At 43.5% G+C, this 27,269-nt stretch overlaps 1 protein-coding gene across 1 annotated transcript in view; it reads left to right on the forward strand.

The window, feature by feature from the left end:
* Nucleotides 1-27,269, forward strand: part of fat4 (FAT atypical cadherin 4) — a 366,482-nt gene that overhangs the window by 13,246 nt on the left and 325,967 nt on the right. The window lies entirely within an intron of this gene.

Consider the following 27,269-nt stretch of genomic DNA (forward strand, 5'->3'; position numbering starts at 1 on the left):
GCATTGATATAAAGATGATGTGAACCAAAAGTGATAGCAAACATCACTTGAATTCCTAATCATTGCATACCTGGTAGTAAATCTTGGAAACCTTTTTCAAATAATGCAAAAAACACTGATTGCGACTTGTATGCTAAAGAGGATAGGGCAATAGTTTTTTTTTCCCCAACTTATTATATAGGATGTACTTTACTTAGGAGCGTGCTGCAGCACATATTCCTGGACCCTGGCACATACTAGTTTGCAATACTCCGATTTGGAAATCTCTTTAACTCTACATGCACTAATAGATTGTTTTTAGGCATGTTTTAAACTGCAAGTGAAAACAATTATGTACAGTCCCCTCCATAATGTTTGGGACAAAGACCCATGATTTATTTATTTGCCTCTGTCCTCCACAATTTGAGATTTGTAATAGAAAAAAATCACATGTGGTGAAAGTGCACATTGTCAAATTTTAATAAACACCATTTTTATACATTTTGGTTTCACCATGTAGAAATTACAGCAGGGTTTATACATAGTCCCGTCCCTCCCCTCCCCTCCAATTCAGGGCACTATGATGTTTGGGACACAGCAATGTCATGTAAATAAAAGTAGTCATGTTCAGTACTTTGCTGCATATCGTTTCCATGCAATGAATGCTTGCAGTCTGCGATTCATGGACATCACCAGTTGCTGGGTGTCTTCTCTGGTGATGCTCTGCCAGGCCTGCTTTGCAGCCATCGTTAGCTTTATGCTTGTTTTAGGGGCTAGTCCCCTTCAGTTTTCTCTTCAGCATGTAAAAGACATGCTCAATTGGGTTGAGATCTAGTTATTGACTTGGCCACTCAAGAATTGACCATTTTTTAGCTTTGAAAATCTCCTTTGTTGCTTTAGCAATATGTTTGGGATCATTACTTGCTGTAGAATGAACCACTAATGGGTTTTGAGGCATTTGTTTGAACTTGAGCAGATAGAATGTGTCTATACACTTGAGAATTCATTATGCTACTACCATCAGCAGTTGTATCATCAATGAAGATAAGTGAGCCAGTGTCTTCAGCAGCCATACATGCCCAGGCCATAACACCCCAACCACTGTGTTTCACAGATAAGGTGGTATGCTTTTGATCTTGGGCAGTTCCTTCTCTCCTCCATACTTTGCTCTTGCCATCACTCTGATATGTTAATCTTCGTCTCATCTATCCACAAGACCTTTTTCCAGAACTGTGGTTGCTATTTTAAGTACTTCTTGGCAAACTGTAACCCGGCTGTCCTATTTTTGCAGCTAACCAGTGGTTTGCATCTTGCAGTGTAGCCTCTGTATTTCTGTTCATGAAGTCTTCTGCGGACAGTGGTCATTGACAAATCCACACCTGACTCCTGAAGAGTGTTTCTGATCTGTTGGAGAGGTGTTTGGGGATTTTTCTTTATTATAGAGAGAATTCTTCTGTCATCAGCTGTGGGGGTCTTCCTTGGCCTGCCAGTCCTTTTGTGATTAGTAAGCTCACCAGCGCTCTCGTTCTTCTTAATGATGTTCCAAACAGTTGATTTTGGTAAGCCAAAGGTTTGGCTGATGTCTCTATAACAGTTTTATTCGTGTTTCTCAGTCTTATAATGGCTTTTTTGACTTTCATTGGCAAAACTTTGGTCCTCGTGTTGATAAACAGCAATAAATACTCCAAAGGTGATGGAAAGACTGGAGGAAAGACTAGGTGCTGAGAGCTCACGTATACCTGTATTAAGGAGGCATTTAAACACACCTGAGCAATTACAAACGCCTGTGAAGCCATGTGTCCCATTATGGTTCCCTGAAATGGGGGGGGATGATGTATAAACACAGCTGTAATTTCTACATAATGAAACCAAAATGTATAAAAATGGCCTTTATTAAAATCTGACAATGTGCACTTTAACCACATGTGATTTTTTTTTTTCCTATTATAAATCTGAAGTTGTGGTGTACAGAGGAAAATAATGAATGGTCTTTGTCTCAAACATTATGGAGGCCACTGTAGCCAAGTAAAGCTAAAATATACTTTTGTGAAGTCGGAAAAAAAGTAGTATTGTCAGATTTTGAAACCTTTCACACTTATTAAATTGCTTTGTTATGCAAGCGAAACAATGCAGAGCGACAAATGTCTGCCAATGGAGAACAAACATTGGAGGAAGGCCAATGGTGCCAGACTCTTGACAGGAAAAACATTATTGTTTCTCTCATAGTTTGTTAAGTTGTGTTTTTAACCAAAATGTATTGGAGAGACGGGAGTGACATTTGAGTGCTGATTATATTTTATGAGTGCACAGTATGATATTTATTTTCTTTCTTATTTGGTGTTGTCACATTGTATAACAGGAGTAATTTTTCACACAAATGTATTCAGTATAATGCAATAATTAAATGCAACTATCAATGCAAGGTTTTTGTAGGATTTTACTGCGCTGCAGTATAAAACCACTAAAAATGTCTTTATTAACGACTCTTGCTCACAAAGTTTTTTGTTGCTGTATCTTAAGTTATTATTTTAGTCACACCTTATAGTCTGTAATTAGTATGTTTAGAATGCAGAATAATGATTATTTCATTTTACATGCAGGATCTATATAGTATTAAAGTGAAGGTATGCTTGTGAGTGATAATGTTAAGGGTTATATGATATGACCCATTACATACAGTGGGATCCATTTAACATTGTGTAACAGACCTTTGTAATGAGCATAATTTCACGCTACATTTCAGCTAATTATACACAAATGTCACGATAACAACTTGACAACTCATTGATACTTGTAACTCTATACCGGTACCTAATATTTTATCTAAAACACGACAGCAATGCCTCTAATTGCAAGAGTTTTACCGGCCCTGCTGATCCATTACCCAGATCCTACTTAATCCTTATTCCTTCACCACATTGCCAATATCCATCTCCCCAGTCTTCAACTGTTCATGAAAGAAAATATGTGGCCATTGGTCATTAGAAAGAGATTTATCACAGATGTTAAAGTTTTAATTTTGCTTCAGTGAAATCACACATTGTGTTATTAGAGAGATAATTTATAAATAAGAGGTCTGAGGCATGAGCTTCGTTAAAAGTTATTTATCTGTTTTTCAACAGAAGGTAAATAAATTAGAATAAATTCAGAGCTAATGGTATTGTGTGAATTAAAGCTTTTAACCATATTGCCAGACATAAAGTGCTTGAGTAACAGCGGGTCTGGTAGCATTCTCTGGAGAACAAGGACAGGTCATGTTTCAAGTGGAGAACGTGGATCGGTCATGTTTCAGTTCAGGACCTTTCTTCAGACGGAGGAGGGTCGTCACCTACCCATGTTCTCCAGACATGCTGCCTGACCCACTGAGTTATTCTGGCACTTTGTGTCTTTTTTTGTAAACTAGCATCTGCAGTTCCTTGTTTCTGCATCTCTCTTCCAAATAATATTGCAAGACTATGTTGTGAGCATTGGCACTGGAGATGTAAAGCTTTTCAAGGACACAGATTAAACGTTTTTTCAATGATTTTGAAAAGCCTAATTGGAATTAGGCTGTCAGCTAGGCCTGAAACTTGGGGAATGACCATTAGCAAGAGATAGAGTCACTTGAAAATCTTCCCGGGCACTTCTATATAAACACAATTCCAGAAGGTAGACAAAAGTGCTGGAGAAACTCAGCGGCTGCAGCAGCATCTATGGAGCGAAGGAAATAGGCAATGTTTCGGGCCGAAACCCTTCTTCATTTTCCAGCATCTGCAGTTCCTTCTTAAACAGTTCCAGAAGGAGCTACAGATCAATTGTAGAAAGTCGTGGAGTCATAGATATCTGTTACAATCTTGTGAATAACAGTGGGGGAAAAAAAGAAAGACCCTTCCCCCCCCCCCCACCCACCACCAACACCCAAACCTTTGGGATTATATCTATTGTCAGATTTTACTCTCCATTGAAGTCAATAGCCATGCAGTAAAACAGGCAGTCACTACAACCCCATCAGTATCTTGCTGAGAAATCAGCACGGGCTGAGAATGGGTTAAAAATACCCACAATTTACAATTATATTCAAAGCATTGCATGGTCTCAGTACATTTCACATGGCACAGAAATGAGCGAAGGTATAAATGTGCTGCAAAGGAACTGACCAGACCATGTTGTGAGCAGTGGCTCTGGAGACTGACAGAATACTGAAATAAGATGGAAGAACCCATTGCTATTAATTTCATTGAGTGCCTTCTGTATCTCATCCTTGCTGATCTGCCCAGTACGAGATCCACAAATATACCAGAAATAACATTAGTTTAGTTTATTAGTTTAGAGATACAGCGCGGAAACAGGCCCTTCAGCCCACCAAGTCTGCACCAACCTGCAATCCCCGCACCCTTACACTATCCTAAACAGTGTGAGGAAAAGTTTAAAAAGGCATTTAAAATTTAGTTACAATACATAGTATATTGTGGATACAGTTATGCCTTTCAAAAGACATTTGGCAGATTTTTAGATAAAAAGGGTTTAGAGGGATCTGGGCCCATTGCAAACAAATAGGACTAGCCTAGAATGGATACGGGTACATGGACAGGACGGGTTTGGAAGGATGTGGACCAAAAGTGGGCAGGTGGGACGAGTGTAGCCGGGACAAGTTGGCAAGTTGGGCCGAAGGACCTGTTTCAACGCTCCATCGTTCCATGACTGTGACTCTCTATTGTGTAGGAATGAACTGCAGATGCTGTTTGACACTGAAGATAGACACAAAAGGCTGGATTAACTCAGCGGGACAGGCAACATCTTTGGAGAGAAGGAATGGGTGACGTTTCGGGCCGAGAACGCCATTCATTTGATAGTTTGATCCTTTATTTGAGAAATTTTCCTCTAAAAAAGCGAACTGCATTCTCCAGGTAAAAAAGGACACAAGGTAGACAAAATTGCTGGAGAAACTCAGCGGGTGCGGCAGCATCTATGGAGTGAAGGAAATAGGCAACGTTTCGGCCCGAAACCCAAAGGAAATAGGCAACGTTTCGGGTCGAAACCCAAAGGGTTTCGGGACGAAACGTTGCCTATTTCCTTCGCTCCATAGATGCTGCTGCACTCACTAAGTTTCTCCAGCAATTTTATCTACCTTTGATTTTCCAGCATCTGCTGTTCCTTCTTGAACAAAGAAGGACACAAAGTGTTGGAGCAATTCAGCAGGCCAGGCGGTGCCTCTGGAGAACTTGGATCAGCAACATTTCGGGTCGGAACTCTTATTCAGGCTGATTGAGGGCCCCGAACCGCAAGGGTCACCGATCAATGTTCTCCAGGGAAGCTACCCGACCCGCTGAGTTGCTCCAACACTTTGTGTCCTTTTTGGATGATGTCTTCGGATTTCTGTCAATCTGGAGCTGGCGTTCAGAATGCGAGGCAGGGAAAAACTCTCAACATTCTGCCACTTTGAACTCATTTCATTTCCCAGCCTTCTTTCAGAAGAGATTAGAGTTGTGCAGCACTGCAGTTGTGCTTATTCTGTCGACGACATGAAACATGATTTATGTGACTTGTATGATTTACATAAACAAAGAGTTTGAGTGACATTCTTCTCTGAAGATGCAGATTATTTATGCTTGGGTAAGATTACATTAATGTGCTCCTTTCCTAAAAACAGAGGTCTTTATTACAAATGGTCTACATTTCAAAAATCACAATTACCTATGCTTCAAAAATCCTTGGTATTTCCATTCCCTTGTGAGTACTTAGAAGGAAATTGGTTTTGAAACTGGAAAGTAAAAGAGGCTCTTTCACTGCCTAAAGATTATTGGCTTACTTGATTCTGCTGCAAGGGCATTTGATTGTTTGAACATATAAATAGCTATTTGTGATAATAACATTAAATGTGGTTTTGTTGAAAATAAAAATGGAACATGTTGCAAATGCACGGAAGAGTACGCAGCATCTGTGCAAAGAGAAATTGACCTTTCATTTCCAGTGGGTGGTCTCTAGGTTCACTTGCACCTCCTCCAACCTCATCTACTGTATCCGCTGTTCCTATATATTGGCGAGACCAAGCGCAGGCTCGGCGATCGTTTCACTGAACACCTCCGCTAGGTCCGCCTAAACCTACTTGATCTGTCGGTTGTTAAACACTCCCATTCCCGTACTGACCTCTCGGTACTGGGCCTCCTCCATTGTCAGAGTGAGGTCCAGCGCAAATTGGAGGAACAGTACCTTATATTGCGCTTCGGCAGCTTATACCTCGGTGGTATGAATATTGACTTCTCTAACTTCAAGTAACCCTTGCATTCCCTCTCTCTACATTCTTCCCCCATCCTAGTTCTCATCCTAACCATCCGAGTCCGCTTGATTAAATTGTATCTCTGTATGCTTCGTTGTCACCTTCTCCTAGCTAACAGTAATCTATTCTACATTTTCCTTGATTCGCATCCCCTTTGATGTCTCGTTTTCACACCTTGCACTTCCTTAGAAGGGTCTCGACAGGCAGCATCTATTCAGAGATGCTGCATGTTCCGCTAGGTTAATCCAGCATTTATGTCTATCATTGAATGACACAAATTTTGAGACACAGGAGAGTGAAAATGCTGGCATCATGAGTGAAACACAAGGTTCTGGAGTATCTCAGTGTGTCAGGCAGCATCTCTGGAGGAACATGGATACTCAATATTTAAGGTATCTTCTTCAGACGCATAGGTCAGGGACCCTTCTTCAGACTGAAGACCCGACCCAAAACCTTGTCTATCCATGTCCTCCACAGATGCTGTGTGGCCCACTGTGGCCGCTGACTCCCAACATCGCGGAGCTGGGGCTGTGTGCGTCCGACCGCGGGCGGCGCCGGTTGGAGCGCCGACCCCGCCAACTCTACCCTTGGCTGCGTGGCGCTCCAAATCCAGCGCAGCCCCAGCTCCGCGATGTTGGGAGTCGGCGGCGTCGCAGCGCTGGGATACCAGCGGGGAGCGGGCAATGCTCCAGAGCACTGTGGCCGCCGACACACAACATCGCAGAGCTGGGGCTGCGGGCTTCCGGCCGCGGGCCGCGCTGGATTTGGAGCGCCGCGCAGCCAGGGGTAGAGTTGCGGGGTCGGAGCTACAAATGGCGCCGCCAGCGGCCGGACGCCCGCAGCCCCCAGCTCCGCAATGTTGGGAGTCGGCGGCCGCAGCGCTCCGTAGCTTACTGCACGGCGACCCGGTAAGGCATTGCCCGCTCCCCGTCCTCTCCGACCAGGCAGGGGACTAAGAATTAAAGTTTCCCCCTTCACCCCCCCCCCCCCCCCCCCTCCCTTCACATAAAAGCCCTCCAAACTAACTGACTAACATTTAAGCAATGATTTACAGATGTTTAAGTGTCTCCCCGGTCTCCGGGGAGGAGGCAGCCGCTACAGTAGTACAGACCTGGGTTGACCGTGGGTCGTTTTGGGTCAAGTTTGGCGCCAAATGCGAGCATTGGTGTGCAGACGACATCCTGGAAAAAATGTCCGGTTTTTCGGAGCTTTTCGGTTTCCGGAACTCCGGATAAAAGGTTGTGCACCTGTATTGGTGAAGATTGAAAAGTGAACTAGAGTAATGGAAAGGGAACCGTTGCTTTGCAATGCTGGGAGGGGAGAGGGGGATTTGTCTAATGGTTGTATCATGTTGAAGATGACCTCAATGACAGAGGGTAATGGGTTGAATGTGTAGGCTGATGGATAGATGGTGAGGACAAAGGGGATGCTAATGTTGGCCTGAATGAAAGGCCAACAGTTAGGAATAGAAGTGTGGGAAATGAAACAGAAGTAATTGCCCAGTAAACTATGGTAGAGGAGAAAGCCACAAATATGGGTAAGGTGAAACATCTCAAAATCACTGGAGTGAAAACTGTAATAGACATAATAAATACAACAGAACCATGAAACAGGAAAATGGAAAGGAGCATTTAAACTGAGCAAGAAAGGATGTTGTTTAGTCAGCTTCTAAAATAGATACATTTGGGGCCTTTCAACATGGATCTGGGATCAGCATTGTTCAGCAAATCATGCACTGGATGTAACATTTGAACTAAATTGTGACATTCGTAGCTTTTCCTTGTTATGATGAGACGTCATCAATCTGAAATGTTAATTCTGTTGCTCCATAGATGCCGTTTGACCTGCTGTGTATTTTCGGGCATTTTTTTCACTTTTCAGAATTGCAGTATCTGTAATTTTTTCCTTTTCATGGGTTTTTAGCTCAGCTTGTAATCCAAGGAACAGTCTACTTAAACTTCTAGCAAAATATAAAAATCAGGAAAAATATTATTCAAGTAGAATATAATTAGATGATATATAATGTACAGCACAGTGGCGCTGTGGTAGAGTTGCTGCCTTACAGCACCAGGGACCCAGGTTTGTCCCTGACCACGGGTGCCGTCTGTACGGAGTTTGTACGTTCTCCCTGTGACCACATGGGCTTTCTCTGGGTGCTCCAGTTTCCTTCCACACTCTAAAGACGTACAGGTTTGCAGGTTAATTGATTTCGGTAAAAATTGTAAATTGGCCGTAATGCGTAGGACGGTGCTAGTGTACGGGGGAGGGATCGCTCGTCGGCGTGGACTGAGTGGGCCGAAGAGCCTGTTTCTGCACTGTATCTCTGAAGTCTAAAATCCAGAGTTTGTACATTAACAGGGAACAACTGCCAGATGGCAACAAATAAGGCACTTTTGTGAAAAGAATGGATTTTAAAAACTTTTTATTAGCTGTTTGTTCTTCTGATGGTGGAGACAATAACAAAGGAGAAGAAGCAAAATATCCTTTTTTTTTGTTTTGTTTGATTGTCTGCTTAATTACATTTTTTGTGCTACAAAAAATGGAGGGGACGGCAAATTAGACAGGCAGATGACTTGCACTTCATTGTCATGTTTCCCCCCCCTTCTCCTCAGCCTGGACAACCTAGTCAGGAGGATGCTGAGAGAAGAAAATCGAAAGTCTGAAATGGAAACTTGATACTGATTTGTACAATTCAGAAATTTGATGTCCTTCAAGTGGTGGGCACGGGATCTTTACAAGTGTACCATTAACAGAGAGTATCTTGAACTGCAAAACTATCCCAAAACAAAGGGTGACAATAATCCACAGTAGTATTGCTCGGCACCCTCCAAAGTTATTTGAAAGAGTGCCTTAAGCTAGTTGTTGGAAAAATACCTCGTGCTTCTGTAAGACAAAATACATATTTGAGTGCCTGGTCTGTTCTGAAATCTTTTCATTTGCAGAAATTGTATTGCTTGTTATGTGTTTTCAAAATTAAATTATGATGACACGGTGTAGCTGTAGGTTCCATCCAATGCCACATTGTCTACAAATAAATTCAGCGTTGTCGACTTCTTAGTTGTAAGAGAATATTTTATCAAATTTTTTCTTTATTACATTACATAAAAGGAGGTCTTTTTGCTCATCAAGACAGTCAACTCTCTGAGCAGGCAATGGAATTAACCCGATATTTCCCAGTCATCGACTTTAACAATTAGCCAGCGTTCTCCGACTACCCACCTGCACGTGGGCCAATCTACAATGGTAACGACCCGATCACCAGGCAGACACACACACACACACACACACACCTCATGAGGTGCTTCTGAAAGGGTCCTGGGCCTTTCCAAGAAATTCTATTCAGTCCACTATTATTAGACTAATAAAGGGGTCTATCACCGAGCTGATGTGAAATGTACTCCATTTTTATTGGGCCTTGCCTGCAAATTTTGTTCCATGTTGTTTTGACTGAATTGCTTTGATGTTCAGAACAAGGGCTCCCAGATGCATCATTTGAATCATCCCGAGTGACACCACCTCCTCCTCTCGCCCTCGCCCCATGTCTGTAACTTGGGACAGCACAGCGACCTGGAATTTAGCATTTTTACCCCCAACTCCCTCTCACTTTCACCACAAGCATACCGCCCTATAGAGCTACTGGTGTTGCTGTGGTTCTTGAAAGTGCAGGATGATTTTGGTAAGGTTGGACAATTTGTATAAGGGTTGAGAAGCAATAATTAAACTTGGCATTTTCCAACTTGTCAGCTGTTTTTATTTACATAGCTGGATTTTCTTCCTTGCAGAAGTTAGTTGTTTGGATATTATCTGGCTTGGCATGTACAACAGTCATCGAAAAACATCAGAAACAAAATGTTTTGAGGATTTGCCATCTACTGTCATCGCACCCAAAAAGGCTGCTATATATTTCTGATTTGAATTCGACCAGTTACAATTTCCTTTGAAGCACTTTCCTTTGAAGAGCCAAATATGTGGATATCGGGGCAGGGTTTGACTCTTCATTGTGAAGTAGGATGTTGTCATTTGCTTTCTGGAGTCACAGATAAAGAATTATTAATGGTGTTGCTAAGCAAAGAAGTCCTGCTTTATCTGTGTTCGTCCTCCCAACCAAAGGCAGAGTAAAATGTGTTTTATAAAGGAAGTTCAGATAATAATTGTTATACTGCATCTTCAAAGGAATATTTTGACTAATTCTGACCTTGTTGCACTCCAAATACCTTGGAGATATATGCTGTTCACCAGCAGAGGGAGTTACACACATGTTTCTTGGAATAAGGAAATTAAAAAAATACAAGTCCAGCTTTGGTTTAAGAACTGTATAGTAAATGCATGGATCTTTGTTTCTGAACTCCTTTGTTTCTGGAAACCACCATCCCTACTCCAATCACACCTGGAACCTGTGTAATAGACAATAGGTGCAAGAGCAGGCCATGCGGCCCTTTGAGCCAGCACCGCCATTCAATGTGATCATGGCTGATCATCCCCAATCAGTACCCCGTTCCTGCCTTCTCCCCATATCCCTCGAGTCCACTATTTTTAAGAGCCCTATCTAGCTCTCTCTTGAAAGCATCCAGAGAACCTGCCTCCACCGCCGTCTGAGGCAGCAAATTCCATAGACTCGCCACTCTCTATGAGAAAAAATGTTTCCTCGTCTCCGTTCTAAATGGCTTACCCTTTATTCTTAAATTGTGGCCCCTGGTTCTGGACTCCTCCAACACCGGGAACATGTTTCCTGCCTCCAGTGTGTAACAATCTTATATGTGATGGGGTAGGAGTTGGATGGAACCAGTAGGATATATAGGGTTGAATATGTGTGAAAGGGTCTGGGGAAAGGGAATAAAATTGGGAGGGCCAGAGATTGATTGGTAGGAGGGAGAGAGAGGAACAGTGGAGGTAAATGCTATCTCAAATTGGGAAATTCAATGTTCATACCATTGGTTTGTGGATTACCCAGGTGGAATATAAGGGATTGATTTCCATTTTATATTGGGCCTCATCCTGGGAATGGAGAAAGCTGTGCATAGACAGGACAGTTTGTGGATGGGAAGATGAATTAAAATGACCACGTACTCATTTCAATCCTGCAATGGGTAAGAAGATATAATGTCCAGGGGGCAGGAGCAGCTTCTTCCCTACAGCCATTAGGCTATTAAACACTACAATGTCTATATTTACATACTCTGTTGTGCTGCTGCAAGTAGCTATCTCATTGTTCTGTTTGGAACATATGACAATGAAACACTTGAGTCTTGACTCTGGAGCAAAGATCCTAGAGCGGATATTTGCTCTGGAGCTCAGAAAGATTACAGGTGCTCTGCAAATCTGTCACCTAGTCTGTGCTTCGTATCACTTGCAACCTTTGCAAAGCAGTCAATTAACACGCCTCCATTTTTTTCTAACACCAAGATGTTCACCAAAGTCATTCATACAATCTTCCTGCAAGCGGTGACATCTTGTTCCTTCATAGTCCACTGATCAATAGTGTGTAAAAAAATGAATGGCGTGCATTACGCGCGGTTGGTGCGTGGTGAAGTAGGCAGTGACGCGCGGTTGTGCGCAGTGCCCCAAGATTTGGGGATTCACGAAATCTTCGCGCACCACCTGCGTGACGTGCAAATGATGCCCACGTGGGACAGGCCCTTGAGAGTATTTGCTCATTTGCGTGACACATAAGCTTAACATCTAGTGACTGATTGGCGGTGCTTTCACTGGCTGGTGTGAAGTGCTAAGGGACCGTATGGTCTGGGGATTTCAGGGATGTTGTTGACTCTACTGCATTAAGTGAAGCTAAAACAGATGATTTCAGTTGCTGGATTATAGAGGACATCTGTCACGTGCAACTGGTTAAGATTATAGTGATCTGATTTGTAAAAAGGAGAGCCTAAGGGAATCAAGGGATCTGGTGGAAAAGCCAGAATGGGGTACTGATCTTGGATGATCAGCCATGATCATATTGAATGGCGGTGCTGGCTCGAAGGGGCCTACTCCTGCACCTATTTTCTATGTTTCTGTGTTTCTTAAAGCTTGCCAGCTTTAATGGCATAGGTGGAGGCGTGAATCTGCAAATTCCTGTCTTGGATCTGAAATATATCCTTTGATATTCTTCAACACATGTAGTCATTAGACGCACAACTTGAAGGGGCCCCTGTAGGTTCTGTCGAACCGGAACATAAAAGAAGGCTGCTCTCCTTGGTTAAATTGCTTGATTTTGCTTCAATTTATGCACAAGTGTCAGGATTGCACAGGGCAAGGGAAATGAGAAGGGCTGGATCCATGTGGTAAGTATTTATTGCAAGAACAGGTTTCTCAAACCCGTCAAGATTGTTATCATATGACTGGACCTTTATGATCAATCAAAGTGCCCGTATTGTCAGAATAATCCTCCATACCCACTCTACACCCTTCAACCTCCCACCATTCACAGGAATGCCAGAACACCCCCACCTCCTCCCTTGCTGACAGATTTACTTGCATTACCTATTCACTCTCCTGCTGCTTTCAAGCTCGATTTACAGGCAGTCAGACAATTTGGGTATTGTATGGGAAATCTGTTGAAACAATATTACACATGTCCTTCCGATAAGCTGGATCCAATGTGTGTTTTCAGCCATTAATTCTCCTACCACTCGCTGCCTTCCTGGCGCCGAGCAAGTATAGGGACCAATGTATTTTAGTAGAGAGGGACAAAAATATGAATGAACGAATGATACTTTATTGATATGATGATATGATATGATATGCCATTTATTGTCACTATACATGTACAGTGAAACTGAAAGCTGCTCGTACTCAGTGCATACATACAATTTAGCACAAAAAACAAGAAACAGAAAAACAAAAAACAGAAGGGAGAAGGGGGGGGGGGATAGGTGCACAATTCCTGCGGCGCTACATACATATATACATATATACAGATGGAAGTGTTGTCACATGTAACTAGGATATCTATGTGAAACATATAAAATTATAAAAGGACTGGACAAGCTAGATGCAGGAAAAATGTTCCCAATGTTGGGCGAGTCCAGAACCAGGGGCCACAGTCTTAGAATAAAGGGGAGGTCATTTAAGACTGAGGTGAGAAAAAACTTTTTCACCCAGAGAGTTGTGAATTTGTGGAATTCCCTGCCACAGAGGGCAGTGGAGGCCAAGTCACTGGATAGATTTAAGAGAGAGTTAGATAGAGCTCTAGGGGCGAGTGGAGTCAAGGGATATGGGGAGAAGGCAGGTACGGGTTATTGATAGGAGACGATCAGCAATGATCACAATGAATGGCGGTGCAGGCTCGAAGGGCCGAATGGCCTCCTGCACCTATTTTCTATGTTTCTATTTTTCTAGGTACAGTGAAAAACTTTGTTTTGTAAACAACCTGAGCAGTACACAAGTGTCGTCATGTATTGGAGTTGACAAAGTTACAAAAGTATTGAGCAATCCTATCTACTATCAGCCGCCGCATGTGGTAGCAGGCTCTTCCCCCCCCCCCCCCCCCCCCCTATCGCTAGTTCTCCCTTTGTTCTCAGAGATCCCCCCTCCCCCCCCCCATTGCGCTGACTGGCCAGCCTCGCGCTTGGCCTGTCCTGATTTTCGGTAGCACGGTTTCCGGCGATGTTGGTGGCAAACCGGACCTACTGGGCGGATCCTCCGTTGGTCAGTGGCGGGCGAGTTCTCCTCCGATGTTTGACCATCTCGGGCAAGTTGGGCCTGCTCACCAGAAGTGTCCCAGCCTGCTGGGAGTGTCCCGGCCCGCTGCTCACCAGGAGGGAGTGCAGCAGTAAGGACAGGATGTCAGCTGAGCAGGGATGAGCTAGGTCATGAGTCATGGTTGCCTCATCAGCCTCGCTCTTCATTTGGAGCCAAAAGGACTGTGAACTGTGGACAATAACTGAACTGGTACAATTCAGGATTTTGAATCCATTAATAAAATTTGCAGTTGTATTTTATTTGTCGATTAGCAGCTAATCCGTCGGTGGTCGTTGATTTTGCTGGTATTTTCCAAAACCTATTTAGTATTTGTTTACAGAAACAGCTGCCCTGTGTGCAGTAAAGGTTTCATCTCCCAACTGTCTTGGAATGAGATGCTAAACAATTGCTGCTAATCAGATGGGCTGCAATAACTTAAAATGCCTACATTTTCAAAAGATGCCAGATTCAAACAATAAGCATACAGGTGCTATGTTCCCGCATTAATGGATTCCTTGCGTGATTGAAAATGATGTTACAGAAGGATAGCTCTTCATATGATAAAAGCTCTTCACATGAAATTGCAAGTCGGAGCGGTAACGTGGTTTTGCACACAATTCTTTAAATTCTTGGACAGATGTGGAACTATGTTTGTGGTCACTTACTCTCGACATTGCCTCGGAATCAGAAAGTTGTGTGTCACACTGTCAGAATTATCTTCTGTTGGAAGAGGCAATAAACTATAGTCTAATTTGCTCTCCTTAGTGAACTTGAAGATGACAGTATTCCAAAACATTTGAAGGTCCCTTCCCCTGCAACCGCAGAAGAGGCAGCACCTGTCGCTATTCCTCCTCCCCTGACAGCCCTTTCAGGTTAGGCAGAGGTTCACTTGCATCTACTCCAATCTCATCTACTGTATCCGTTCTTCAAGATGTGTACTCTTGTACATTGGGGAGACCAAATGCAGACTGGACCATTGTTTTGCGGAACACCTTCACTCAGCCCGCGTGAACCAACGTGATCTCCCGGTTGCTGAACACTTTAATTCTCCTTCCCATTCCTACACAGACCATTCTGTCCTAGATTTCCTCCATTGTCAGTGAGGCCAAACGCAAATTGGAGGAACAGCATCTCATATTTCGCTTGGGCCGCTTGCAACCCGGTGGTATGAATATTGATTTCTCTCACTTCAGGTAGTCCAGGCATTCCCTGTCCATTCTCGATCCCTCCCCCACCTCCCAAGGACTAGCTTCTCATTTTCACCCTACAAAAAGCTTACAATGGCCTGTTTCCTTTATCATTGTTACTTTTTTTACATACCTTCATTCGGCAATAGACAATAGGTGCAGGAGCAGACCATTTGACCCTTCGAGCCAGCACCGCCATTCAATGTGATCATGGCTGATCATCCCCAATCAATACCCCGTTCCTGCCTTCTCCCCATATCCCCTGACTCCGCTATTTTTAAGAGCCCTATCCAGCTCTCTCTTGAAAGCATCCAGAGAACCTGCCTCCACCTCCCTCTGAGGCAGAGAATTCCACAGACATTGTTCTTTATCTCTCCATATCACCATGTATATCTCTTGTTCCCCTTATCCCATACCATGCTGAAGAAGGGTCACAACCCAAAACGTCACCCATTCCTTCTCTCCAGAGATGCTGCCTGTCCCGCTGAGTTACTCCAGCATCTTGTGTCTACCTCCAGAGATGCTGCCTGACTCGCTGACTTATTGTTTTCTGCAGAAGATACCAGTATTTGCAAATCCTTGCATCTCTATTTCTGTCATGGGATAAATATTGTGGCAGTGTAGTTTGACTACACAGTTTCAGTGCTACCTTTTTAATACATCATAATTTCTTAAACTTGATTAATGTAATGCAGGGCGGCACAGTGGTACAGCAGTAGAGTTGTTGCCTTACAGCGCTTACAGTGCCAGAGACCCGGGTGCGATCCCGACTATGGTGCTTGTCTGTACGGAGTTTGCACGTTCTCCCTGTAACCTGCATGGGCTATGTCAGAGATCTTCAGTTTCCTCCCACACTCCAAAGATGTACAGGTTAATAGGCTTGGTATAAATGTACAAATTGTCCCTAGTGTAGGATAGTGTTAATGTGCAGGAATCGCTGGCCGCCACAGTGGGCCGAAGGGCCTGTTTCCGTGCTGTATCTGTAAACTAAACCAAACCAAGTTATAGGTAATTAAAAAAAAATAAAAAAATTCATGAAATATTAAGAACGAGAAATGCTATTCTTAAAACTTTTGTTGCATTTAAATAATGACTTGTAAAATATTTTCTTTGAATGTTTCTTTGAATTTTATGACTCTTCCTGAAAGTACCATTTACATGCTGGTGCACAGATGTATTTTCTGGGCAATTGAGTAAGATTTATGATCGACCTTTGCTCTTAGCTGCCTGCAAAAAAAAAAAGAGCCTGCTATTAACATTGCAATTAGAATAATAAAATAATTCAGGAGCAGCAAAGTACAATAAGTTTAAAGATTGTCTATGAGTATGTATGTTATGATGCTTAAACAAATAAACATTGTCTCCAGATTTTAATTTTCAAACTTACTGTAGGCTCTTGAATCCTGGGAGGTGCTTTCTTTAATAAAGCTTATGCAGAGAGTCATACCCAGATGTATATTAACAAAATGTTTTACTTCTCTACCAAAGCAAAGTCAGCTGCAGTTCAAGCCAACAATTCCCATTAGTTTAAAAGAGGTATGTATTGTTCACATAATAATAATAATAATAATAATAATAATAATAATTTTATTTATAGAGCACTTTAAAAACAATCATAGTTGCAACAAAGTGCTGTACATCACTAATCATTGACAAAAAAGTTAATACACACCAAAAATAACAATCAAAAGAAATAGTAGGAAAAGATATGTAAAATAAAGAAACATTAAAAACACCACAAACAGAAGCAAAGTCTCGGGCATGGTCAAAAGCCAGGGAGTACAAATGTGTTTTAACACTGGATTTGAAGATGATAGACAATAGGTGCAGGAGTAGGCCATTCGGCCCTTCGAGCCAGCACCGCCGTTCAATGTGATCATGGCTGATCATCCCCAATCAGTACCCCATTCCTGCCTTCTCCCCATATCCCCTGACTCTGGTATTTTTAAGAGCCCTATCTAGCTCTCTCTTGAAAGCATCCGGAGAACCTGCCTCCACCGCCCTCTGAGGCAGAGAATTCCACAGACTCACCACTCTCTGTGAGAAAAAATGTTTCCTCGTCTCTGTTCTAAATGGCTTACTCCTTATTCTTAAACTGTGGCCCCTGGTAGTGTGGTAATAATAGCAGTGGCGTAGGCAAATAAACCAAATATTTACTTGGGTAACTCCTTTTTGGATTAATATTAGATATTTGGCATGGTCTAGGGGGTGAATGGGGATGCAAATTTTTGACAGGAAGTTGCTCTTGTAACGTAGATGGATGCTACAGCAATTTTAATAATGGACATTGTTAATCTTTCTGGTCTGCTCCTCACTCCAGATGGGTGTGAAGAAGATGACTGACACAATACTGTAGGTGAAGATTGGCATTCCGTTTATTGATTGGTTTTGAAGTGTAGGGAGGAGTTTCAGGAATGTCATAGAAAGAAATACAAGCCGGTGACAAAGTAGACTGACTTTTGCTGCAGGGTTTTGGAGGCGGAGTAACTGCAAGAACATTATTACATTCATCTAAAAGGCCTCTTTTGTCTGCAAACCAGCTGCAGAGCTGCTTCAGCTGAGCAGGAAAATCACGGGCGGCTTTCCTCCGCAGGGCCGCTATTAAAATGCCATTGGGGTCCAGCTGATGCCTTCGGACCCCAATTAGCATTTACGCATGAGGTTCCTGCTTGATTTCAGCCAAACAAAGTGTACTAAAATCAGAAATTGGCAGGAACTGAAGAGGAAATGGAGCTGCTCCAGTTTAACTGCCTGCCTGCTCCTTTCCTGAGCAGGGAGAGTAATAATCCACTACCAGCCACCCACGATCCGCCCAACCCCCTTTTAATGACATTCCCAGCTACTTGACTGTTTAAAGACAATGTGGCTTGTTCACGGTAGAAAACAAGGAAGTGGCATACATTTGACATCGAAGGTTTGGCTTGTATTTCAGTCTGACATAACTGTACGCTCCAGATAATGAAGACTCCAGATAATGAAGGCCAGACTGAAAGAACACAGATGGTCAAAGCTGATTTAAAAAAAAAAAATCACATTTCTATTGTTGTTTTAGTTCAACACATTGCACATTCAACTCCTGCTTTTCCCTCTGCTTTCCTCACCTCGGGAATTCATAGCAGAGACCCAGGGAATAATAAACTCCAAGTGTTTTGATTGCTTTGTGATCAGGACCAAGCGTCAACAAATCACTTGCTGGAGGTAAGACGTCCCAGCTGTTTACTCTGAGGAAGAAAAATAATCATTTTCCAGAACAAAGGAAAATTTGATGTTTAGCACTTGTACGAAACATATAAGAGTATACGAGCCACATGTTGTAATTAGCCCCTAAAATTCAATCCCAATTAAGTCCACCAAACTGAATTTCTAGAGACAGGTACAGTGTTTGTACGTACAAGGTTATTTAGGATAAGTGAGTTCGGTATTCCGATTGCGCATGCCCAGGTCATAGGTCACTTGCAAAAAACAGTCTCGGCAACAGTGGTGTTGCATTGTGTACAGGCTTGTGTTTCATCTGTGGTCGGGGTCGAGCCCGGTTCTTCGGCTGGCGGGGCAGCTCCAGACTTGCAATCGCTGGCTTCAGCTCGACTCTGCCTATCCTGCCGGGTTGGCCGGCAGCCCTCCACCTCCACCCCTCTCCCCTCAGTCCGACACCGAGATCCTGCTGAAGATGGGCGACTCGGAGCCGCTGCTGCTGGAGTCGTCCTGGTCACAGAGAGAGTTTGCGGATGGGCTTCTGCCGGCCATGTGCAGGCCGGGCGCCCACTGGAGCTGCTGGTGCTGTTGATGATGGTGGTGCCAGCGGCAGCAGCAACGTCCTCCCCCTCCCTTGTCCAGCCCCAAGCCCAGAGTCCGGGCCAGCTCCAACTCCAGATCGGGGCTGAATGCCGCCCGCAGCGCGATCCAGTCGAGCGCTGGGCCGGAGGAGGCCGAGCCCAGGCTGGCGGTCTGGTGCAGGCGAGGCCAGGGCCATCGCTCCTCCTCAGGGTTGTGGATGAAGTGGCAGCAGGTACCGTAGAGTCAGAAGCCGGTGGTGTGCAAGGGACGGCTTGTACTTGGGGTGACGGCTGTGGGAGCGCAGCTCGGCCAGGCCGTGGGTGAACTGGCACTTGTTGCCGTAGCGGCCCATCGGGGTGCGGGTTCCTCTGGAGTTAGAGCGGGGTTGGGCTGGAGTTGAAGCTTCTTCTCTGTGCTGGCTGTGGCCTGTGGGTTCTCCGTGCTGGCTGTAGGTCTGTGGGCCTGCGGGTTCTCCGTGCTGGCTGTCGGCCTGGGGCCGCTGGCGTGGTTGGTCCGGGCCTGTCGGTTGGCCCGGCGGGAGAAGCGGCGGTAAGCTGGAGTTGGTGCTTCTCCATGCTGCTGGTTGTGGGCCTGTGGGCCGGTGTCCTGTCGGTCCATACGTCTCCGGCTGCCCCCCGGGTGGGGATGGGACACTCCAGTGGGGGGACGATGACCGGGGATGGTCCAATGGCGGTTGCGGCGCCTGGGGCACGGGTTCAATCCTGGCTGCGGATGAGGCGCGGTTCTGTGTGCGTGCAATTGCCGAGAGCCCGTCCAGTCTCTCTCTCCCGCCCCCCAGTCTCCCACTCGTATCAGCCCCCTCTATCTGCTCCCTGACAAATACAAACTTGAAAATAGACACAATATCAGACTCAAACTATACTCACTGATTCTATAGCGTTTCATTTCATTTTTATTTAGAGCGTTTGACATTTGACAAATCTCATGATTCCTTGCATTTTTCGGAATACGGAACTTGCTTATTGGTGACTAAAACATAATTTCTTCTTCATTATCCACGATTCTTGTTTTCGTGCGGAAAATATGCTATACAAATCTGTCCTCGTATGTTTCTGTGATATGGATACCTAAAGAAAGCTCCTTATCACATTGGAAAGAATTTGCCAATGCTGTTTCTGCAAAACCCTCGCGGTCTACTGGGAGGGATCAGATCCAACACCCAGCAATTCAGCCCAATGATTAACAGCTCAACCGTGAACACCAATGGGCACGCAAAAATCTTTTACATGCATTAGAATAAACCTCTGAACCAGCCACTTCATTATGAGCTCCAGCAGCAGAAGAGATTACCAGGTGAATAGAGAAAAAAAAGATTTGAGGATGTTCTCAAAGTCTCCTTGAATAAATGTAATGTCCTGACACATTTTTTATGAATCCCGGCTCAAGATTGTTATGGGCTTGGACACGCTAAAGGCGTTTAAGAATAAGGAGTAAGCCATTTAGATCGGAGACGAGGAAACACTTTTTCTCACAGAGAGTGGCGAGTCTGTGGAATTCTCTGCCTCAGAGGGCGGTGGAGGCAGGTTCTCTGGATAATTTCAAGAGAGAGCTAGATAGGGCTCTTAAAAATAACGGAGTCAGGGGATGTGGGGAGAAGGCAGGAACGAGGTACTGATTGGGGATGATCAGCCATGATCACATTGATTGGCGGTGCTGGCTCGAAGGGCCAAATGGCCTACTCCTGCACCTATTGTCTATTGTCTATTATCTATGACTGCTCGGAAAAGAGCAGGAGCATTTGGGATATCATTAAGAACCTCAAGATCGTTTATTGTGAGCAGACTTTAAACCCGCACAACATAATAAAAGTGCAACACTTCCTCAATCGCACGCGTCTGTCTTATCAACCTCCTTTCTCCCCATCTGTGGCCGAGTATTTTATTCTTCATCAATCACCTCAGAACGTCCAAAACTGGCACGAACGCAGGTCATCCTTGACCCCGAAGGACCACCTAAGAAGATGAGAGCACCAAGAATGATAATAATTGTAAAGCTAAACCAAGCAGTAAGTTGATATTGAACAGAAAACATTGAGTTTTAAGTGTCTGGTTTCTAGTTATTACCAAGTCTTTAGGTGATGCCTAAAGTCACCATCTTATGCTATGCTTAACGTGACAATGGTTTACTATTCATGGATAAGGCCTTTATGGAACATTATTCTAATTTCAAAGAGTTTTTGGAGTATCTGTATCGTGGATGTTTATGCATGGAAGATTGTGCCTTTACATGTTGCGTCAGCTTTTTTCCCCTTACTACAACTGATTGAAGCCAGAACATGTGAATGAGAAAAATGATACATTAAATAAATGAATTAATTAAATTGGGAAAATGTATCTATTCAGAAAAGTGATAAAGAAACTGAAACATATTGGAATAATTTATTTCATGAAGTTTGCCCATCAATTTTCATTTATTTTCTAGCTCAACTGAGAACTTTTAGGGATAGCTAATGAAACAAGACTTACTGCTGCTCCTACTGTTTATTTTTGTTCCACACCAGTTCAAAGTACATTAATCTTTCAGGTTGACTTTTACATTTGTTTTTGGTCTCCTCAGCCTCCATAGTTTTGTCCACTGTTACCTCCTGCCGCCATGCTTCCTCCTTTAAGGTCGGATGTTGCCTGCCACATATTTCATCATGGCCACCATTAATCCCATTTCCTGGACCTGGTGGTTTTACTGCCTCCTAATAACCAAGCTAAATCAATTCACTGATATATTCAATGTCACTGCTTGGGTGATAACTTCTGCAAGGAAAGACAGTTCGACTGTGGAACCATGGTGAATCTTGAGCTTGAGGGAACGTTAACTCAACTTGATGAGATTGCGTTTATGATACATAACTGATTTGTACATAATTAAGTAGATACGGGCAAATAGCCACTGAAAGTAATTATTCCAAATGCTAGTTACATTTGGAATGCTATGGTACCCTGAGAATTACAATACAATAGCATTAAAAAAAAGTACTATGAGTGACTTCATATTTCTGTGTTTTTTAAGGCCCCTGGACCTCCATAACAGTGAATCTCAATAGTTAATTGTTTCATTATGTTCGATTTTACTGAGCCCTGAAGACAGCTTGGCGGGAGGTGAACATAAACAAGCTTTGGCATGTTCCACAGCTCCTGATTGTGCCATTGATAACATTTTGGGAAGCTAAGAGCACTACCTGGCTGTGGTCCCTGGTGTATCATTCATAAACAGAAACAATATATACATTTTTGAAGAGAGGATATCCAGTCAATTCTTTGTTGACATTAAATGTATACATTCCTCACGTAATTCAGAGGATGCTTGAAATAGTAAGTGGAAGGAAGACATTTTAAAATGTAAATAGATTATACGGTATAAACAATGAAGGGACAAAGCATATATCTTCTTTGCAATAAAAAACTGAGACCTTCAATTTAGAAATTTGAGAGAGGTAAACTATGTAGATCATAATGTTTTAAATTGAGGAAATGAGAAGCCAGTGTGACTTGGGTGAGGGAGGGTTAGAGGGGATGCCGGGCTATCTGAAGTAAGAGAAATCAATATTCATACCACTGGGCTGTAAGCTGCCCAAGCGAAATATGAGATGCTGTTCCTCCAATTTGCGTTGAGCCTCACTCTGACGATAGAGGAGACCGAGGACAGAAAGGTCTGTGTAGGAATGGGAAGGAGAATTAAAGTGTCCAGCAACCGGGAGATCAGGTTGTTTCATGCGGGCTGAGCAAAGGTGTTCCACAAAACGATCGCCCAGTCTGCGTTTTGGTCTCGCTGATGTATCGGACTCCAGATCTTGAATTGTTCTTCAAAGAACTATTCAAAAATCAAACATGAAGGAAAGCTGTTAGCATCATTGCAGACATTTTTTTTCTTGACATCTTCCTTGAGAATTTACCATTGCCATCAGATCCTCTATTCCCCCTATAAAAAAACAGAAATAAATGGATGCAGGTTTGTATCACAGTCGAGAGCATGCTGACCGGTTGCATCGTGGCTTGGTTCGGCAACTTGAGCGCCCAGGAGCGGAAAAGACTACAAAAAGTAGTAAACATTGCCCAGTCCATCATCGGCTCTGACTTCCCTTATATCGAGGGAATCTATAGCAGTCGCTGCCTCAAAAAGGCTGGCAGTATCATCAAGAACCCACACCATCCTGGCCACACATTCATCTCCCTGCTACCTTCAGGTAGAAGGTACAGGAGCCTGAAGACTGCAACGACCAGGTTCAGGTTCAGGAATAGCTACTTCACCACAGCCATCAGGTTATTAAAACTTGGCTCAGACAAAACTCTGAACGTTAATAGCCCATTATCTGTTTATTTGCATTTTATCAGTTTATTTATTCATGTGTGCATATCTTTATATAATGGTATATGGACACACTGATCTGTTCTGTAGTCATGCCTACTATGTTCTGTTGTGCTGAAGCAAAGCAAGAATTTCATTGTCCTATCAGGGACACATGACGATAAACTCTCTTGAATCTTGAATCTATCCCTTACAGTGAATAGATCAAGAGGAAACCCGCAATGAGCATAAAGTTATTTAAGGATATTGTCTTATAGAATTTTGCGAGGATGTAACTAGTAGCGTGGATAGGGGAGAACCAGTGGATGTGGTGTATCTGGACTTCCAGAAGGCTTTCGACAAGGTCCCACATAAGAGATTAGTATACAAACTTAAAGCACATGGCATTGGGGGTTCAGTATTGATGTGGATAGAGAACTGGCTGGCAAACAGGAAGCAAAGAGTAGGAGTAAACGGGTCCTTTTCACAATGGCAGGCAGTGACTAGTGGGGTACCGCAAGGCTCAGTGCTGGGACCCCAGCTATTTACAATATATATTAATGATCTGGATGAGGGAATTGAAGGCAATATCTCCAAGTTTGCGGATGACACTAAGCTGGGGGGCAGTGTTAGCTGTGAGGAGGATGCTAGGAGACTGCAAAGTGACTTGGATAGGCTGGGTGAGTGGGCAAATGTTTGGCAGATGCAGTATAATGTGGATCAATGTGAGGTTATCCATTTTGGTGGCAAAAACGGGAAAGCAGACTACTATCTAAATGGTGGCCGATTGGGAAAGGGGGAGATGCAGCGAGACCTGGGTGTCATGGTACACCAGTCATTGAAGGTAGGCATGCAGGTGCAGCAGGCAGTAAAGAAAGCGAATGGTATGTTAGCTTTCATTGCAAAGGGATTTGAGTATAGGAGCAGGGACGTTCTATTGCAGTTGTACAGGGTCTTGGTGAGACCACACCTGGGGTATTGCGTACAGTTTTGGTCTCCAAATCTGAGGAAGGACATTATTGCCATAGAGGGAGTGCAGAGACGGTTCACCAGACTGATTCCTGGGATGTCAGGACTGTCTTATGAAGAAAGACTGGATAGACTTGGTTTATACTCTCTAGAATTTAGGAGATTGAGAGGGGATCTTATAGAAACTTACAAAATTCTTAAGGGGTTGGACAGGCTAGATGCAGGAAGATTGTTCCCGATGTTAGGGAAGTCCAGGACAAGGGGTCACAGCTTAAGGATAAGGGGGAAATCCTTTAAAACCGAGATGAGAAGAACTTTTTTCACACAGAGAGTGGTGAATCTCTGGAAATCTCTGCCACAGAGGGTAGTTGAGGCCAGTTCATTGGCTATATTTAAGAGGGAGTTAGATGTGGCCCTTGTGGCTAAGGGGATCAGGGGGTATGGAGAGAAGGCAGGTACGGGATACTGAGTTGGATGATCAGCCATGATCATATTGAATGGCGGTGCAGGCTCGAAGGGCCGAATGGCCTACTCCTGCACCTAATTTATATGTTTCTATGTTTCATTTCAAGATTATACATATAATTTCAGAAGTTAACAAGTACAAATTATTTGCCATGCCTTGGTGGAAATGGAAATGGACAGTATCCTGGCATTGTGCTCTTTCTGAAGAATAATTTCACTCCATTTAGTCCATTTAGTCTTTTGTTTTGGAATGCAGGAAACTGAATCAGTTTCTTTGTCATGCCTCTAATTTCCAGCAATACGTTTTGCAGGCCCAGAACAGAACTTTACTTCCCCTGGATGGGAATCTGCGAACTTCATTATTCTTTGGAGGAAATTTCTATTCTCTAATTCAGGTGTACAAGTTGGAATTAGGACCAGTACCGTTGGCCATCTTTATGATCGTCACTCAACTGTTCCTATTAGGGTATTTTAACTGAATCTACATTGGGGTTCTACACTGTCTATGGTGTTCTCACCAACTTAACAAATACCTATGTGCTTTGGAACATTTTCCTTCAAGGATGAGTTAAGGGCCTGTCCCACGAGCATGCGACTCCATGCGGCAAGCGTGACCTAAAGGGCCTGTCCCTCGAGCATGCGACTCCATGTGGCAAGTGTGACCTAACGTGGTTGCTTGAGCCGTACGGCCTCGCGGGGCCGGTTCCATTTCGATCGCCGGAGCCGCATGGAGTTGTGCGGAGCTGACCCGACATTGCGCGGCAAAAATTCCGCGCGGCAACGGCCTGCCGGCCCGCAGCTGCCTCGATGCCGTACGCACCACCTCGACGGGCACACGCAGCGTCTTGACGCCGTACGCGTCACCTCGACGGGCGTACACAGCATCTTGACGCTGCGCACGCCCGTCGGACTTCGCTCAAACTTCACGTCACTCACTCGACCTCCGCGAGGCCCCCTCTTCCTGTTTGGTCGCGCTTGCCGCAAGCAGGTCGCATGCTCGTGTGGCAGGCCCTTTACTGCATTAAAAATGATGGATATATTTGTGTTGGTTGTGGAGCAAGTCTTTGATCAGGAACATTTGACTACACAACATGGTAATGCTGCTGGAGTTATGCAGTCCCTTGCTTTGGGCCCCCACTTGAAACAAGCCATTACGCTGAGCAACTAAACCGGAGAATTATCAGGATTGATAAACATGAAGTAAGACTTGAACATTTATCTGGGGAAAATAAAAGTAGTTATCACGAGGATGAATTTCAAGGAGGAAATTATTATAAACCTAATTTTAAGTAACAATACTGGGGAAAAAAATTAAAATGTAAGTTCAATAGGATCAAACCATCAATCAAATTCAAAAGTATAACTAAAATAGGAAGGTTGAGGATTTAAAAATAAATGTAAAATGGAGTCTTTAGCCAAATGATTCCTATCTAATTCATTAGTTTTAAATCAATGCGACTTTCAGATACATTGATCAAAGGAATTAAACTTTTAATCAGTGAAGTCTTTATCACTACAAAGTGCTTGAGTAACTCATGGCATCTGGCAGTATCTCTGAAGAACATGGATAGGTGATATTTCATGAAGAAAGGTCCCGACCGAAAATGTCACATTCATGTTCTCCAGAGATGCTGCCTGACCCACTGAGTTACTCCAGCACTTTGTATCTTGTTTGGTAAACCGTTATCTGAAGTTCCTTGTGTTTTCAAGGCTTTGTCACTTATGTTCAGCAATCTCTCATCAAGCAGGCAATTACTTCAGCTATCCGCAGCTCCTATTTTCCTTCACATAAAATGCACGATTGAACCTATTTGAATTTACCAAAAATAAAATGGTTTATATTGGCCATTCAACAAAGTTGCTTGCTGAATTCCTTTTGGAAAGTTTATTTTCAAATATGGATAACTTTACTTTCGAATGTATTTCTGACTTCAAGCCTCATTAGTAATCTTGGAGTACACACACATATGGCTAGTGTACATGATTACTGCCTGGTGCATATTTTCTTCTCTGTGGGTCACTTGTCCATCAGTCATTGGTATGTGTGAATACAGAAATAAGATACCTAAGGGGAAAGTCAGCTTAGACCAGCTCGTAACTTTCTGCTGAACTGTTTCTCTTTGATTTTTGTTGTCAAGTTTTAAATGTCCTCTGTGAATATTAGAATGTTTTTCGGGGGACAGAAATGAATTGCACGAACGTTTTATGAATGCGTTTCCGTCAATGGGGACCAGGATTAATTTCTGGTCTGGAGTGATACAATAAAAGATTCTTCTCTAAAATATTCCCCAGTGAAGTCAGTTTAAGCAGTTTTACCTTAGCTGTTCATCCAAATATGCTGTGATTTTGGACTAATTGGAGTTAAATCTCACTCAGGAGGTTGCAAGGGCAGCTATTGTTGAAAACGGAAGTGGGATTGTGTGTGTTTCAAAGGGAATTAAGAGGAACGGGGTAAAGGGAACCTTGGTTTCTGTCTGATCCAGGCAGTCTTTGATCCTGGTATGATTGATCCTGTATAAATACTGACCAAAGCTAAATGTTATCCGTTCGATAACTTGAGTGGTAAGATGAATCTTGCCTGAGGAAGGGAAAGACACTCAAAGGCCCCTTACTTAACTACACATCACACAATCAGTTCCACAATTGTCCACGATTCCTCCTCAAGA

Source organism: Leucoraja erinacea, chromosome 1 (assembly GCF_028641065.1).
Source record: "Leucoraja erinacea ecotype New England chromosome 1, Leri_hhj_1, whole genome shotgun sequence".
NCBI lineage: Eukaryota > Metazoa > Chordata > Chondrichthyes > Rajiformes > Rajidae > Leucoraja > Leucoraja erinaceus.